General features: G+C 43.9%; 1 long non-coding RNA gene across 3 annotated transcripts in view; it reads left to right on the top strand.

Moving 5' to 3' along the window:
- Positions 1-7,144, top strand: part of LOC137147620 (uncharacterized) — an 88,794-nt gene extending 81,650 nt beyond the window's left edge. For all 3 annotated transcript variants that reach the window (XR_010918261.1, XR_010918260.1, XR_010918259.1), the window contains one exon: positions 5,667-7,144. This is a non-coding gene — a long non-coding RNA (uncharacterized lncRNA). The remainder of the gene's footprint in view (positions 1-5,666) is intronic.
- The last annotated feature ends 6,055 nt before the right edge of the window (positions 7,145-13,199 follow it).

A 13,199-nucleotide genomic window follows, 5' to 3' on the forward strand; every position in this document is an offset into this window, starting at 1 on the left:
AACAGAAAAGTCAATTGCCCCTCCCCACCCCTAGAAAGGGATGGCTGAGGTCTGAGTGGGCTTCTGCTTGAAGTTTTTGATAATTTATTGTGTCATGCAGGTTCCTGGGTGGCTGAGCAGGCGGTGTCTGCTACTCAGCTTCCTGGGTCCTTTGGACTCCCCAGGGAGATTACCGATGAACCCAGGAAGCTGAGTAGTAGATACTACCCCTTTCAGCCCCCTGGTACTCTGCATGGCACATAATAAATAAGCTCGATTCAGGGGAGGGGCAGAGAGCACGAGCAGTGGGGTCTCGGGGATAGAGTGAATGTGGAGGACAGGTGGATATGTATCTGTCCTCCCATCCTCCTGGGCCCTTTTAAATCACCAGGTCCCTGGGCAATTGCCCCTCCTTGCACTTCCCTCCCATCGGCGGGCCTGGGAATAGTCTGCTTGTCACCTGCTTAGCCATGATCAGCAGGCTGCGTTTTGTAGACCTCAAGGAAGAGGTAAGAGAAAGATGCGGTAGTGACTGTTTGTGGTTGGAGAAAACTCCCTCATAAAATTCAAGGGCATCATGCAAGGAAGTTAGTGTATTGTATATAATCAGACTTTTGTTGTCAGACTCTTTATCAAAGGATACTCCAGATTCAGGCTCTTTTGGTGTTTTTGTGAGGGTAGTTGAGAGATGAAAAAGGCCAAGTGTAGAAAAGGATTGGTCTCTCATTGACAAACAGGTCCCTGACAGTGGGCATCTGATACCACACTTCATGGTAGTTTTTGTTTTTACCTCATGGCTTAGCCATGTTCATTTTTTTCTTTGAGTTTATTCAGTTGTTGCTGAAGGTAAATAGAACTCATACATTGTATTGCTGCCATTCGTCATATTCATCGTGGACCTATTTTTCAGAAAATCAAAGTGTCAACATGAGGAGTTTTTAAAAAATAGTTTGTGAAATGGAGACTCTAGTATAGGTTTATATAATCAGCTTATTTACAGATGGATCTTGAAAAGTGACAGAAATTATATTGATCATTGATCTGTAAAATGGAACTGAAACATACACTTAGCATCGTATCTTTAAAACAAAGGACCTGTCTTCAGGTGAGGCAGCACTGCAGGTCTAACTGGCATGTGCATGTAAATTTTTCAACTCCTCTATCAAGACTGTCACTGAACCTGTTACTATAGCTGAAGCTACTCAGATACTATTGTATCTGAGGACCAGATATATTTTAAGGTATTTAGTTGCCTAAAGATGCAGAGAGGGGAACTTTCAAAAGCACCTTTCTGCCAATGGGAATTAAAAATCTGGCCCCAAGTGCTTAGATGATGAGGTCTAAATTAGTTGTTACACTCAAAAAAGAGGTCTTGGAGTCGTCATGGATAGTTCTCTGAAAACATCTGCTCAGTGTATGGTGCTGATGGTTGAGGATTCACTTCTGAGAGGAACATAGGCATCCATCTGCTGACCTGACATGATGTCCCAGGAGGTGTGCTGCCTGCCTAGCAGTCACATCCGAGATATTGCAGAAAGGGTGTGATGCTCATCTGTCCCTCTGATTGCTCCCTATGCTGGTCATCCATGTGGGTACTCATGACGCTGAGCAAATCAGCAGTGACTACAGGGCTCTGGGAACTAGGGTGAAGGAGTCGAGCACAGGTTGTCCATCCTCCCGGTTAAGGGTAAGGACCCAGGCAGGGACACATGCATCCTGGAGATGAATGCATGACTGCACAGATAGTGTCGACAGGAGGACTTCAGCTTTTTTGATCATGGAAGGCTGTTCTGAGAAGGTCTTCTGGAAAGAGATGGGATCCACCCAACCAAGAAGGGGGAGAGCATCTTCACACACTGACTTGCCAACCTGGTTAAGCAGGGATTTGAACCAGGTTCAATGGAGGCGGGTGACAAAAGCTTACCGTATATTTTGCTTCAGTCTTCACTAAAAAGGTGAATGGTGATCAGATGCTCAACAAAACTAATATTAATAACGAGGGGAAAGGAATACAAGCCAAAATAGGGAAAGAACAGGTTAAAGAATATTTAGATAAATTAGATGTATTCAAGTCAGTGGGGCCTGATAAAATTGATCCTAGGGTACTAAAGGAGCTAGCTGAAGCAATCTCAGAGCTGTTGGCAATTATCTTTGAGAACCCCTAGAGGATGGGACAGGTCCCAGAAGATTAGAGAAGGGCAAACATAATATCTATCTTTAAAAAGGGGAATAAGGAAGACCTGAGCATTTATACACCAGTCAGCCTAACTTCAGTACCTGGAAAGATACTGGAGCAAATTATTAAACAACTAATTTGTAACCACCTGGAGGATAATATGGTTATAAGGAATAGTCAGCATGGATTTCTCAAGAACAAATCATGCCAAATCAACTTACTTTCCTCCTTTGATAGGATTACTGACCTAGTGGATGGGGAGGAAGCAGCAGACATGATATACCCTGATTTTTAGTAAGGCTTTTGACACAGTTCTACATGACAATCTCATAAGTAAACTAGGGAAATGTGGTCTAGATGAAATTACTATAAAATGGGTGGACAACTGACTGAAAAACCATACTCAATGAGCAGTTATCAATTGTTTGCTGTCTATTGGGATCCTTCAAGGGTCAGTTGGGGTCTGGTACCATTCAATATTTGTATTAATGACTTGGATAATGGAGTAGAGGGTATGCTTATAAAATTTGCAGATGACACCAAGCTGGGAGATGTCACAAGCACTTCGGAGCCCCTTCCACTCCTACATTTCTATGACGTGTCGTGGCAGACAAAAAAAAGCTAAAAGGATGTTAGGAACCAGTAGGAAAGGGATAGATAATAAGACAGAAAATATCATAATGCCAATTTATAAATACCTGGTATGCCCGCACCTTGAGTACTGCATGCGGTTGTGGTTGCCTCATGTCAAAAAAGATATATTAGATTTGGAAAAAGTACAGAGAGAGGCAACAAAAATTATTAGGGTTATGGAACTGCTTTCAGGAACTGTTCAGCTTAGAAAAGAGACAACTAAGGGGGGGAGGGAGTGGAGTAAGATAAAGACCTATGAAATCATGAATAGTTTGGGGAAAGTGAATAAGTGTTGTTTACCCCTTCACATAACACAAGAAACAGGGGTCACCCAATGAAATTAATAGGCAGCATGTTTAAAACAAACATAAGGAAGTGCTACTACAAAAAAAAAAGAACTAGGAAAGTTCATGGAGAATAGGTCCATCAATAGTTATTAGCCAGGATAGGCAGGGATTGCTGTTTGCCAGAGGCTCGGAATGGCCAATGCGATGGATCACTTGATGATTACCTATTCTATTCGTTCCCTCTGAAGCACCTGGCATTGACGACTGTCAGAAGACAGGCTACTTGGTTAGATGGACCATTGGTCTAACCCACTATGGCCATTCTTATGGTCTTGTTCTTATGTACTTCATACAATGCACAGTCAATCTGTGGAACTCATTGCCGGGGATATTCTGAAGGCCAAAAGTATAATGGGATTCAAAAAAGAATGAGATGTTCCTGGAGATAGATCAATCAATGGAGACTAGCTAAGATGGTTAGAGATGCAACCTCATGGTCTGGGTGCTCCTAGACCTCTGACTGTCAGAAGTTGGTCTGGATGATGCTGGGTCACTTGATGATCACCTTGTTTTGTTCATTCCCTCTGAAACATTTAGCAACAGACATTGTTGGAAGACAGGATACGAGGCAAGCTGGACCATTTGTCTGACCCATTGTGGCCTTTCTTATGTTAGTTGCTTGTAAACACAGGTGGCCAGTTGGATACATCTTTATTCACACTCATGGTAATTGCACAGATAAAGCTTCTTTTTGAAGACCTATTCCCCTCTCTGTTACTGGTTTATTACAAGTGAAAGCATTTTTATCTAATTTAGTATTCACCCATTCTGTTTGTTTCCTTTCTGCATTTTTCCGCATCTAGATAATGATTGGTCAGCTTCAGTTTTACTCCTCATCATTTTCACTTTCTGGGCCTTGTGCCGTAGCATGATATTGCAGTGTCTGGGTGCAAACACTGGAAAAGTGTTTGAAATACAAGCAAGAAATTTAAAAATAAAACATGGAAATATGTAAAAGTTATATAAAGCTGCTTTCCAGATCTTATGGATATTTCTCTTACACTACATTTCTATGCATTAAAGAATTCGAATTATTTTTACCCACATCTTACATATAATAAATGCAAAAAAGAGTCCATGTTCAGTATATAAAGCTATGAATGAAAGGGATTTGCTGCAATCCATTAAACCACCTGCATTTTTAGCATACTTTGTATAAGCAAAATACCTAAATGGAGACTCAATTTTTTAATCCAAAAAGCTTTTTCTCAAAAGGATGAGGTTCCTGTACTGCTGAAGGCAATACACTGCTCTCAGTTATACCAATGTAAGTCCTGAGTAACTCTGCTGAAGTCAATAGAATGACAGAAACATAGGGCTGGAAGGTCCCTCAAGAGGTCATCAAGTCCAGCCTGCTGTGCAGAAGAAGGACCAATTAAACCTAACAGATGGTAGTCTGACCAGTTCTTAAAATCCTCCAATGACAGGGATTCTACAGCCTCCTTTGGAAGCCTATTCCAGAGTATAACAACCATTGTAGTTAAGAAGTGTTTCCTGATATCTAACCTAAATCTTCCTTGCTGCAGATTAAGACTATTAAATCTTGTATACAGAGCAGTGACCTGAGAGGAGATCTTGTCCCAAAACATAACTTTTGTTTTATGTCTTAAAAATTCTAAGGCAGAAAAAAATTACACAATGCAATGTAAAGAGTCTTAATATTAACATTGTAGATTATCTCTTTATATGTTCATTATATGTATTTATATATTTACTTACTGGGGAAACTCATTTAAATATATATAATTAATCTCCCGAGTAGTCAAAGGCTCTGGTTCTAAATATTTACATTATCGCCCTATTCTAGTTTTTAAACATATATTCTTTCACATAGTCTAATTGGCAAACTGAATGAATCTGGCTTACCCCATGAAGTTTAAACTCTATCCAAAATTTCACCTTTAAGTAAAAAGAGCAAAAATGTCAACTGAGAAACTTTCATCTCTATAAAGATGTGGGACTATTAAATCTTGCTTGAATGAAATTGAGTTACACAGCAGTGCAAAACCAGAGTAATGCAATGATGAATGAGGTTCAGTGTCTGAGAGAGAACCATTGTTTTCATGCTCAGCACAACTTTGTGCCACAAGATATTTTCAAGCAGTAGTTCATATTTAATCTATCTGTTTTCCCCGTGGGTAAACATCCACAATACTTGCCTTCCTCTCTGTCTCTGTCCCAGAGAGTCAAGTGGAATCAAGGCCCTGTAAACATGAATTCTAGAGGGTAACCAAAAGCTTCAGTGGATTGTCAGGTCTTAATTTTATTTTCAGTCTCTCTCAGGAAAGTTGATGTAATTATACATTCAAATCTCATAATTGCAGCACTTTGCAACAATGTTTAGTTTTTTAATATGAAAAGATGCAATCTAAAGAACTTTTATTGACCTAAAATAGTAATTAGTCAGATTTAATTTTTTCATTTGTTCTTTATATTTAAAATGTCTTCTCTAATACATCTGTAGTGAGATTACTCTAAACCCTGTGAATATTTGCTGTTACACACACCATTTATTTTATTTTTGCTACTAGAAAATTTAGTTCAAGACACGACATAAAGATTGATAGACTTCATTTGGGAGATGCTTGCTGAAGATTCAGGCAACTGATTTGTAGAGAAGCCTGCAAGTTGGCACCTGCAAGATAATGTTTGAAGAAATGTTAAACCTGATATGAAAGAGGATTTCTGGCATTTTTTTGTAGCATGGTTATTCTTGTACATAATCTCAAATTTGTTGCTGGAGAAAATCTGGACAGCTATATAAATCCTGAGTAATTAGCTTTTATGCGATTGTTCCTGCACTGGATTGGGGACAGAGCAAGGTGCCACTGCTGTTCACTCTAGCCTATGGGCTGGAATAGCAGCTGCTGCCCATCTGTGGCCTTGATATTAGGGTTTCCAGTTACTAAACACGTGTAACCAGAGGATGCTTCCCCAGCCCACCCACCCCACCACCCAACGTTGCCCTCAGTGCTAATATAAGCAGAGTGGGTGTGGGACCCTGGCACGGTTTCTCTGCCTGTGATTCTCTGTACCTGATGATATAATGTTAGGGCAAAAATGTAGATGCTCTGTTTTTAATCAATTAATTTTTAATGCAGAGCTCACTTCAAGATTGCACACATGAATCCACAATATTTGATCTGAGTTACGTTGCTATATTTGTACAGAAAAGGTCTATTTTAACTTCATCTGCTTAATCACTTCCCACTTATCTCAGAAATTCTCAGTAAACTAGTCTCAATATCACTACCATATTAAAATTGTAATAAGGGACTCTGAGTTACTAAACTGACATTAAAACACAAGTGTTAGATTTGCTAATCAGCACCCTTATTCCTCTGAATGAAAACCACTTTAGAGTTTGTGTTTATCTTTGCTTGTATCTAGCAATTCAAAACACCAATGATAGCAAAATCATGACACTTTCACCTGAATTCAAATGTTGAAAAAAACCAAAGCTTGCTTATGAGAATTTTTCTTGAGTCCACACAGTCATATAAAAACAAATGTTCAGGAGGGGAGGGGTGCAAGGAAGGACAGTTCTGCTGGTCACAGCGCTAGCCTGATCCATTGAGTATCCAGGGTCAATTCTTCCTATGCTATAGATAGCCAGTATTGCTCTGGTCAAGCCACTTAGTCTCTGTGCCTCAGTTCCCTAAATGAGGATAATGGTATTTAACTACCTCATGAAAGGATCATTATTATAGGCTGGCCAAAAATTGAAATTTCCTGTGAACCAGAAACTTGGTATTTTTTCTTGAAAACATAACATGCAGTCTCTCAGTCTTTCTTGTTGTAGCTGTTCCACTTTGTATAAAAAGCTATTCAGCAGCCAGAGAGAAAAAAAAGACTGACTTTGTAGACTAGTGGATAGTGCCAGCAACGTGAGATCAGGATTCAAAAGTCCCTACTCCAAATCAGGCAGCGCTGGGACTCGAACCTGAATCTCTAACATCCAACATGAGTGCCCTACCCATTGGGCTATGTATTTCTCTCCTGTCCTGTCCCCTTTTTTTCGTTAATAGTATTTTGCAACATCTTTGCTTTGTTCTGCATTGGAATGAAAAATTCCAAAACCCCCAAAATACCTTCACAAGTTGGAAACATCGTTTCCTCCCCAGCCCTATATAGAAACTTCAGTAGATGTAAACTTTGTATTAACTCTACAATGCTGTGCATGACTCTATCAGTATTTGCATACATAGTTAATTCACATTCTGTTTCTTTCAATATGACTGTAATACAATACATGTATTTACAGAAATTACAAGATTTTTTGTTAGTGTTCATTCTTTCTTTCTCTTTTAAAAAACAAAATTCTAATTTTTCAGTGTAAATGTAATGTTGGTATTACCCTGTTCTTCTTTGAGTGATGGTTCCTATCTGGATTCCAGATGTGGGTATGCCATGTGCCGGAGCCGCAACTGTTAGTAGTAGAGTCTGTGGACCCGCATGTGTGTCAGCCGCATGGTGCATCCGAGGTTTTAAGAGGCTGTGTGGGTTGATGCCAGTGTAATTCCCTCTTATCGCCGCATGGCCAGAGTCAGAACCCCCTGTTCGTTAGTGCTCTTAGCATCCTAAGAGATCTTTGTCTTTTCCTGCATGACTGAGCTGATGCTGCCATAGGCTGGCTCCCCTCAGCTCCCTTGAGGCTCCCATCTCCGGTAGTTGAACCTCTCCTGCTCAAGCAGTAGCCTGTTGCACTCCACCTTGCACCGACAGCCCCGCCTCTGCCAGACCTGTCCTCAGAGTCTGAGTGAGCTTCTGAGCCAGGTCCCTCATTCTCCTCTGTGCGATCTTACAGCCTGCATCCTCATGTATCATGACTTGCTTCGGTGCATGGCAGCTGCTCTCAATCTCCTGGTGGAAGACGTTCAGGATCCACAAGACCAGTTCCTGGATATCGTACAACCTCCTGGACCCTCCTGCACTCCCTTCCTTATTCATGAGGCTGTCCTCCAAGTGGTTCAATTGGTCTGGTATGCCCCGGCTTCCTGTGCTCCTACCCCAAAGCATGCCAAACACCACTACTTTGTTCCCTCTAAGAGTACAGACTTCCTCTTTACCTATCTGCCCTCCCCCCCAACTCACTCATGGTCCACACGGTGAACAAACGTGCCTGACAGCAACACTTCAAAGCCACCCCTCCGGACCAGGCAGCCAAGAAACTGGACCTTCTGGGGCGCAAAGTTTACTCCTTTGTGGGCCTCCAGTTCTGCATTGCCAACAACCAGGCTTTCCTGCCAAACTATCACTTCCTCTCATACTAAAGTTGGAGTTTCAGGCCCTCCTCCCAGCGGAGAAGCAGCAGGATTTCCAGGCACTACTGGATGAGGACAACGTGGTCACCAAGGTGGCCCTCCAAGCTGCGCTCGATACTGTGGAAAACACATCTCACTCCCTGGCATCCAGTGTGATGCTCCACTGGGATTCCTGTTACCAATCCTCTGGCTTCCTAAGGAGGTCTAGACCACCCTAGAGGACCTCCCCTTTGACAATCACAAAATTTTCAGTAATAAAACAGGCAAATCCTTCCAATCTTTTAAGGATTCCCATGCCACTCTCCGGTCACTTGGTGTCTATACCCCACCGCCGACGCACAGGCAGCAGCAGTTGTCTTTCCACTCCCATGCCCATTCCACCTACCAGCCCTACCATGAATGCCCCCAGGAGCCATCTCATCATCGGCCACGCACCCAAAGACCCTGTTACTCTGCCGCTTCTGCCTCCACCTCCTCAACCTTCCTGCAATGTCCAGCCAAACAGAGGTTTGACTCTTCTCCTGAGACCCACAAACCTCCCCCCACCTCTCTCATAGTGCCCAGGTCATCTTTGAGGTCCGTCTTGCCCTGTTTGCCCACAACTGGGGCAAGATCACCATTGATTGCTGGGTACTGGACGTTGTTCACCAAGAGAACCTGATAGAGTTCCTCTCCTTCCCCCTAGTTGTCTGCCCGATCGTGGCCATGGGGATCCTTCCCACAATGATCTCCTCCAGAAGGGCTTCATGGAATGCATCCCACACTACTACTGTGGCCATGGATTCTACTCCCCTTATTTTTTTGTGCTGAAAAAAGGGGGTGACCGATGTCGCATTCTGGACTTCTGGTCACTGAACAAATTCATACGCAAATTCTGGTTCCAAATGGTCACGCTCCCTCTTGTTATCTTGTTCCTCCCCCACAGGGCTCGGTTTTCAGCTCTCGATATGAAGAATGCATACTTCCACATAGACATCCACCCACCCTATTGGAAGCTCCTCCATTTCACAGTGGCCACTCTCCTATCAATTCCAGGTCCTCCCCTTTGGTATCGTCACTGCCTCTTGTATGTTCACGAAGGTCATCGCTATCGTCGCAGCCCACGTGCGTCTTCTCAGCCACTCCATGATTCTTTACCTGGACAACTGGCTCCTCATTGCACCATCTCATGACCATCTTCTCTCTACTATCCAGACCCTTCATGACCTCCTTGCCAGCCTGGCTATCTGTATCAAAAAGAACAAGACAGTTCTCGACCCTGATTGTATGCTCACCTTCATCGCGGCACACCTGGATTCTCTTGTGGGCCGAGCTTTTCTCCTGATGGACTGTTTTGCCACTCTCACCTCTTTCATCACACAGCTACATCGTACCGAGCATATTTGTATCTGCCAGTGCCTCCGCTCCTTGGCCACATAGTGGCCTGCACCTCTGTAACACCATACATCTGCCTGCATATGCGCTGCCTCCAACCGTGGCTCTTGTCAGTCTACAAACCACAGTTGGATCATGTAGGCAAATCAGTCCTCTCTCTCTTCCATCCTGGCTTCCCTCACATGGTGGACCAACTCATACAAAGTCCTGACCAGCACTCTGTTCACTCCTCCCAATCTCCACACCACCCTCACCACAGACACCTCTCTCATTGGGTGGGGTGCCCATTTGGTGGGCCATACAGCTCAGAGCATCTGGATGCCCGAGGAGGTGCGGCTGCATATCAACATCCTCGAATTGTGGGCTGTCCGCCTTGCCTGGCAGGTGTTCCTGGCCCTCATCAGCTCTTGGCACATTCAACTACTCTCTGACAACATGACAGCTGTTGTGTACATCAACAAGCAGGGTGGAGCCTGGTCCCCCACCTTCTGTGCAGAGGCCATTCACCTCTGGAACTGGTGCCTCAAGCATGGAGTTATCCTCCATGCCATGCATCTCCCAGGCACCAGAAATACCCTGGCAGACATGTTCAGCAGGTCCTTCTACACCAGTCATGAATGGAAGTTGCATGACTCCACACTCAGTCTTTTGCCATGGGGCCACACTGAGCTGGGACCTCTTTGTGACCATTGAAAACCACAAACTTCCCTTCTTCTGCTCCAGAGGAGCCCTCCGGTCAGGCTCCCAGGGTGACGTACTTTTCCTGTGCTGGACCACTGAACTCCACTACACCCCGCTACACCTTGCCGCCCATCCCCCTGTTTCCACAAGTCCAGCACAAGGTGCAACAAGATCAAGTAACAATCATCCTAGTGGCTCCCTTTTGACCCTGCCAGTACTGGTTCACCGATCTCCTCCACCTCTCTACTTGCCCCCCCCAATTCACCTCCCCAACCTTCTGGATCTCCTCAGCCAAATGCCTGTATATCTTCAATATCCTAGTCCAAGCCTGCTCCATCTGACAGCTAGGTATTTGGATGGGGCTCGCAAGGAGACAGGACATGCTCCTTACTGGGGCGCAATGTCCTCACACACGGCAGGCGACCATCTACCAGCGCCTGCTACCAAGCAAAATGGCAGTGCTTCACTGCTTGTGCACACTGCCACTGCTACTCTCTGGACTCCATCTCTATTCCTGTCCTCCTTGATTACCTTCTCCTCCTTAGGCTGTCAGGCCTTGCCCACTCCTCTGTCCAAATCCATCAGGCAGTACTCAGCGCTTTTCTCTCTCCAATGGACAGTTTTTTCTGCCGTCACTCATCCAACCACTGCCCACTTCCTTCACGACCTACTCAATGCATTTCCGTCAGTGTAGAAGCCTACCCCATCTTGGGACCTCAATCTCGTCCTTTCTGCCCTCCCACAGCCACCTTCTTGAACTCCTTGCAACCTGCTCTCATCCACCTCTCTATGAAGGTGATCTTCTTGGTGGCCATCACCTCAGCGAGGCAGATTAGTGAGCTGGGAGCTGTGATGGCTGACTCACCCTTTATTGTCTCCCTGTGAATGCACCCCAAATTTCTCCCCAAGATGGCCTCTCCATTTCATCTCAACCAATCTATTCACCTTCCAATTTTCTACTCCAAACCGCACACCTCTTTAAGGGCGCACATGTTGCATTATCTCGATGTTCACTGTGTGCTGGCCTTTTATTTCCAACACGCCTGTGGCTTCCAGGCCTCACCCAGACACTTCGTCACCATTTCAAAGTGCTGCTGGGGCCATGCTCTCTCCTCACAATGCCTCTCCAAATTGATCTCCCATTGCATCGAGCTTCTTGCTTTCTCACATTCACCCCCTGGAGTCACGGCCCACTCCACACAGGTTCATGCCCCCACGTTGGCCTTTCTTGCAGATGTACCATGGCAGGACACTTGTAAATCAGCCACGTGGTCCTCCTGCCACATCTTTACTGCTCAGTACACCATTGCCTCAGCAGCAGCGGCAGATGTGACAGTTGGCCGCACTGTCCTCCAGACTGACTTCCTGTAAATCCTCACACCGATCTCCATGCTGAGCACTGCTCACTATGCATGCATGTCTGGAATCATATAGGGGCCATCAATGGAAGAAAAGGAGGTTAGGGTTCCAATGCTCTCCCCCCCACCCATCCCCTTTGCTGCTTGCTCTGCAGGCAGTAAGAGGGACCTTGAGTGGTGTCGACCCACACAGCCTCTTAAAGCCTTGGGCGCACCACGACCACACGTGGGTCAGTGGGCACTACTGCATACAGTTCCGACTCCAGGACATGGCGTGCATGTGCACCCATGTCTGAAATCCAAATAGAGACCACACATCTCGAAGAACCTCCAGTTACCGTATATAGCTGCCTTTTGTACATAGTGATCCATACGTACGTATATAAGATGGCATAACAAATTATATAAGCAAATATGTAGGCAAATAGGCATATGCAAATGTCGGCATAGGCAAACAAAGGGTATATTTTATTGCATACAAACAAAGGACTAGAATTAAAGTTGATGGTTTAACCTCAGTTGCACCTCTGGAACTATATGCCTGAGTTCTCCACTTAAATATTTTATTGGCAAACCTTATTGCATGGAATATCTCATTGTGCAGTTACACTAGTAAGATTTGTCGGCATTATCATAGCCTCTTGTTTTCAATTTATAAATCCTGAAAATAAATTATTTTGGACAGAAATTTGTCACAGAAGCAGTCAAATTCAGTGGTGATACAACTGGTGGAAGTTTCATATGAGATGGTTAGAAAATGAGTGTATCATGCACTTATTTATCTTACACCTATTTGATATACTTTGGTGATTGAATTCAGCCTCTATCATAAACAATATAACTTCTGCTCAGATTAATGGGAGTTCACCAATTTGTACGTGGGTGGGAGTTTGGCCCAGGAATGTTTCATAGATTTTAAGGTCAAAAGGGACCATTAAAAAACTCCAGCAGGGCAACAGAATCAGGCCCACTAATGACAAATCAATGCAAATTATACTTAACTGCTTACCCAAGAGTCTGATTCAACTTCCATTGACTCTAGTGTGAGTTGGGACAAGCCCTTGTATCTGTTTTCAGATTAGCTGTCATCTGATGTGCAACTTTTACACCACTGTTTGTCAGCACAAAATTTAATTCAGAGATCTGTTCTGCAGGAGTTACATTTGTCTACTGAAGGCAGAATATGGCCCATAGTCTCAGCCCAAGTGAGTGGAAGATGGCAGGGAAGGTACATATGAAAAAAATCAAATGTCTCACTTTCCAAAGGATTTGATAAATAGTCCTGGGTTTTAAGACTGCATCTCTTCAGTGCTATAATTCAGAAACCAGTTTAGTTTATAAAAACATTTTGCAAGCAATTAGACTTTAATGAGGACTAATGACTTGG

This window comes from Emydura macquarii, unplaced genomic scaffold, assembly GCF_026122565.2.
Source record: "Emydura macquarii macquarii isolate MOO-44397 ecotype Brisbane River unplaced genomic scaffold, CSIRO-AGI_Emac_v2 contig_561, whole genome shotgun sequence".
NCBI lineage: Eukaryota > Metazoa > Chordata > Testudines > Chelidae > Emydura > Emydura macquarii.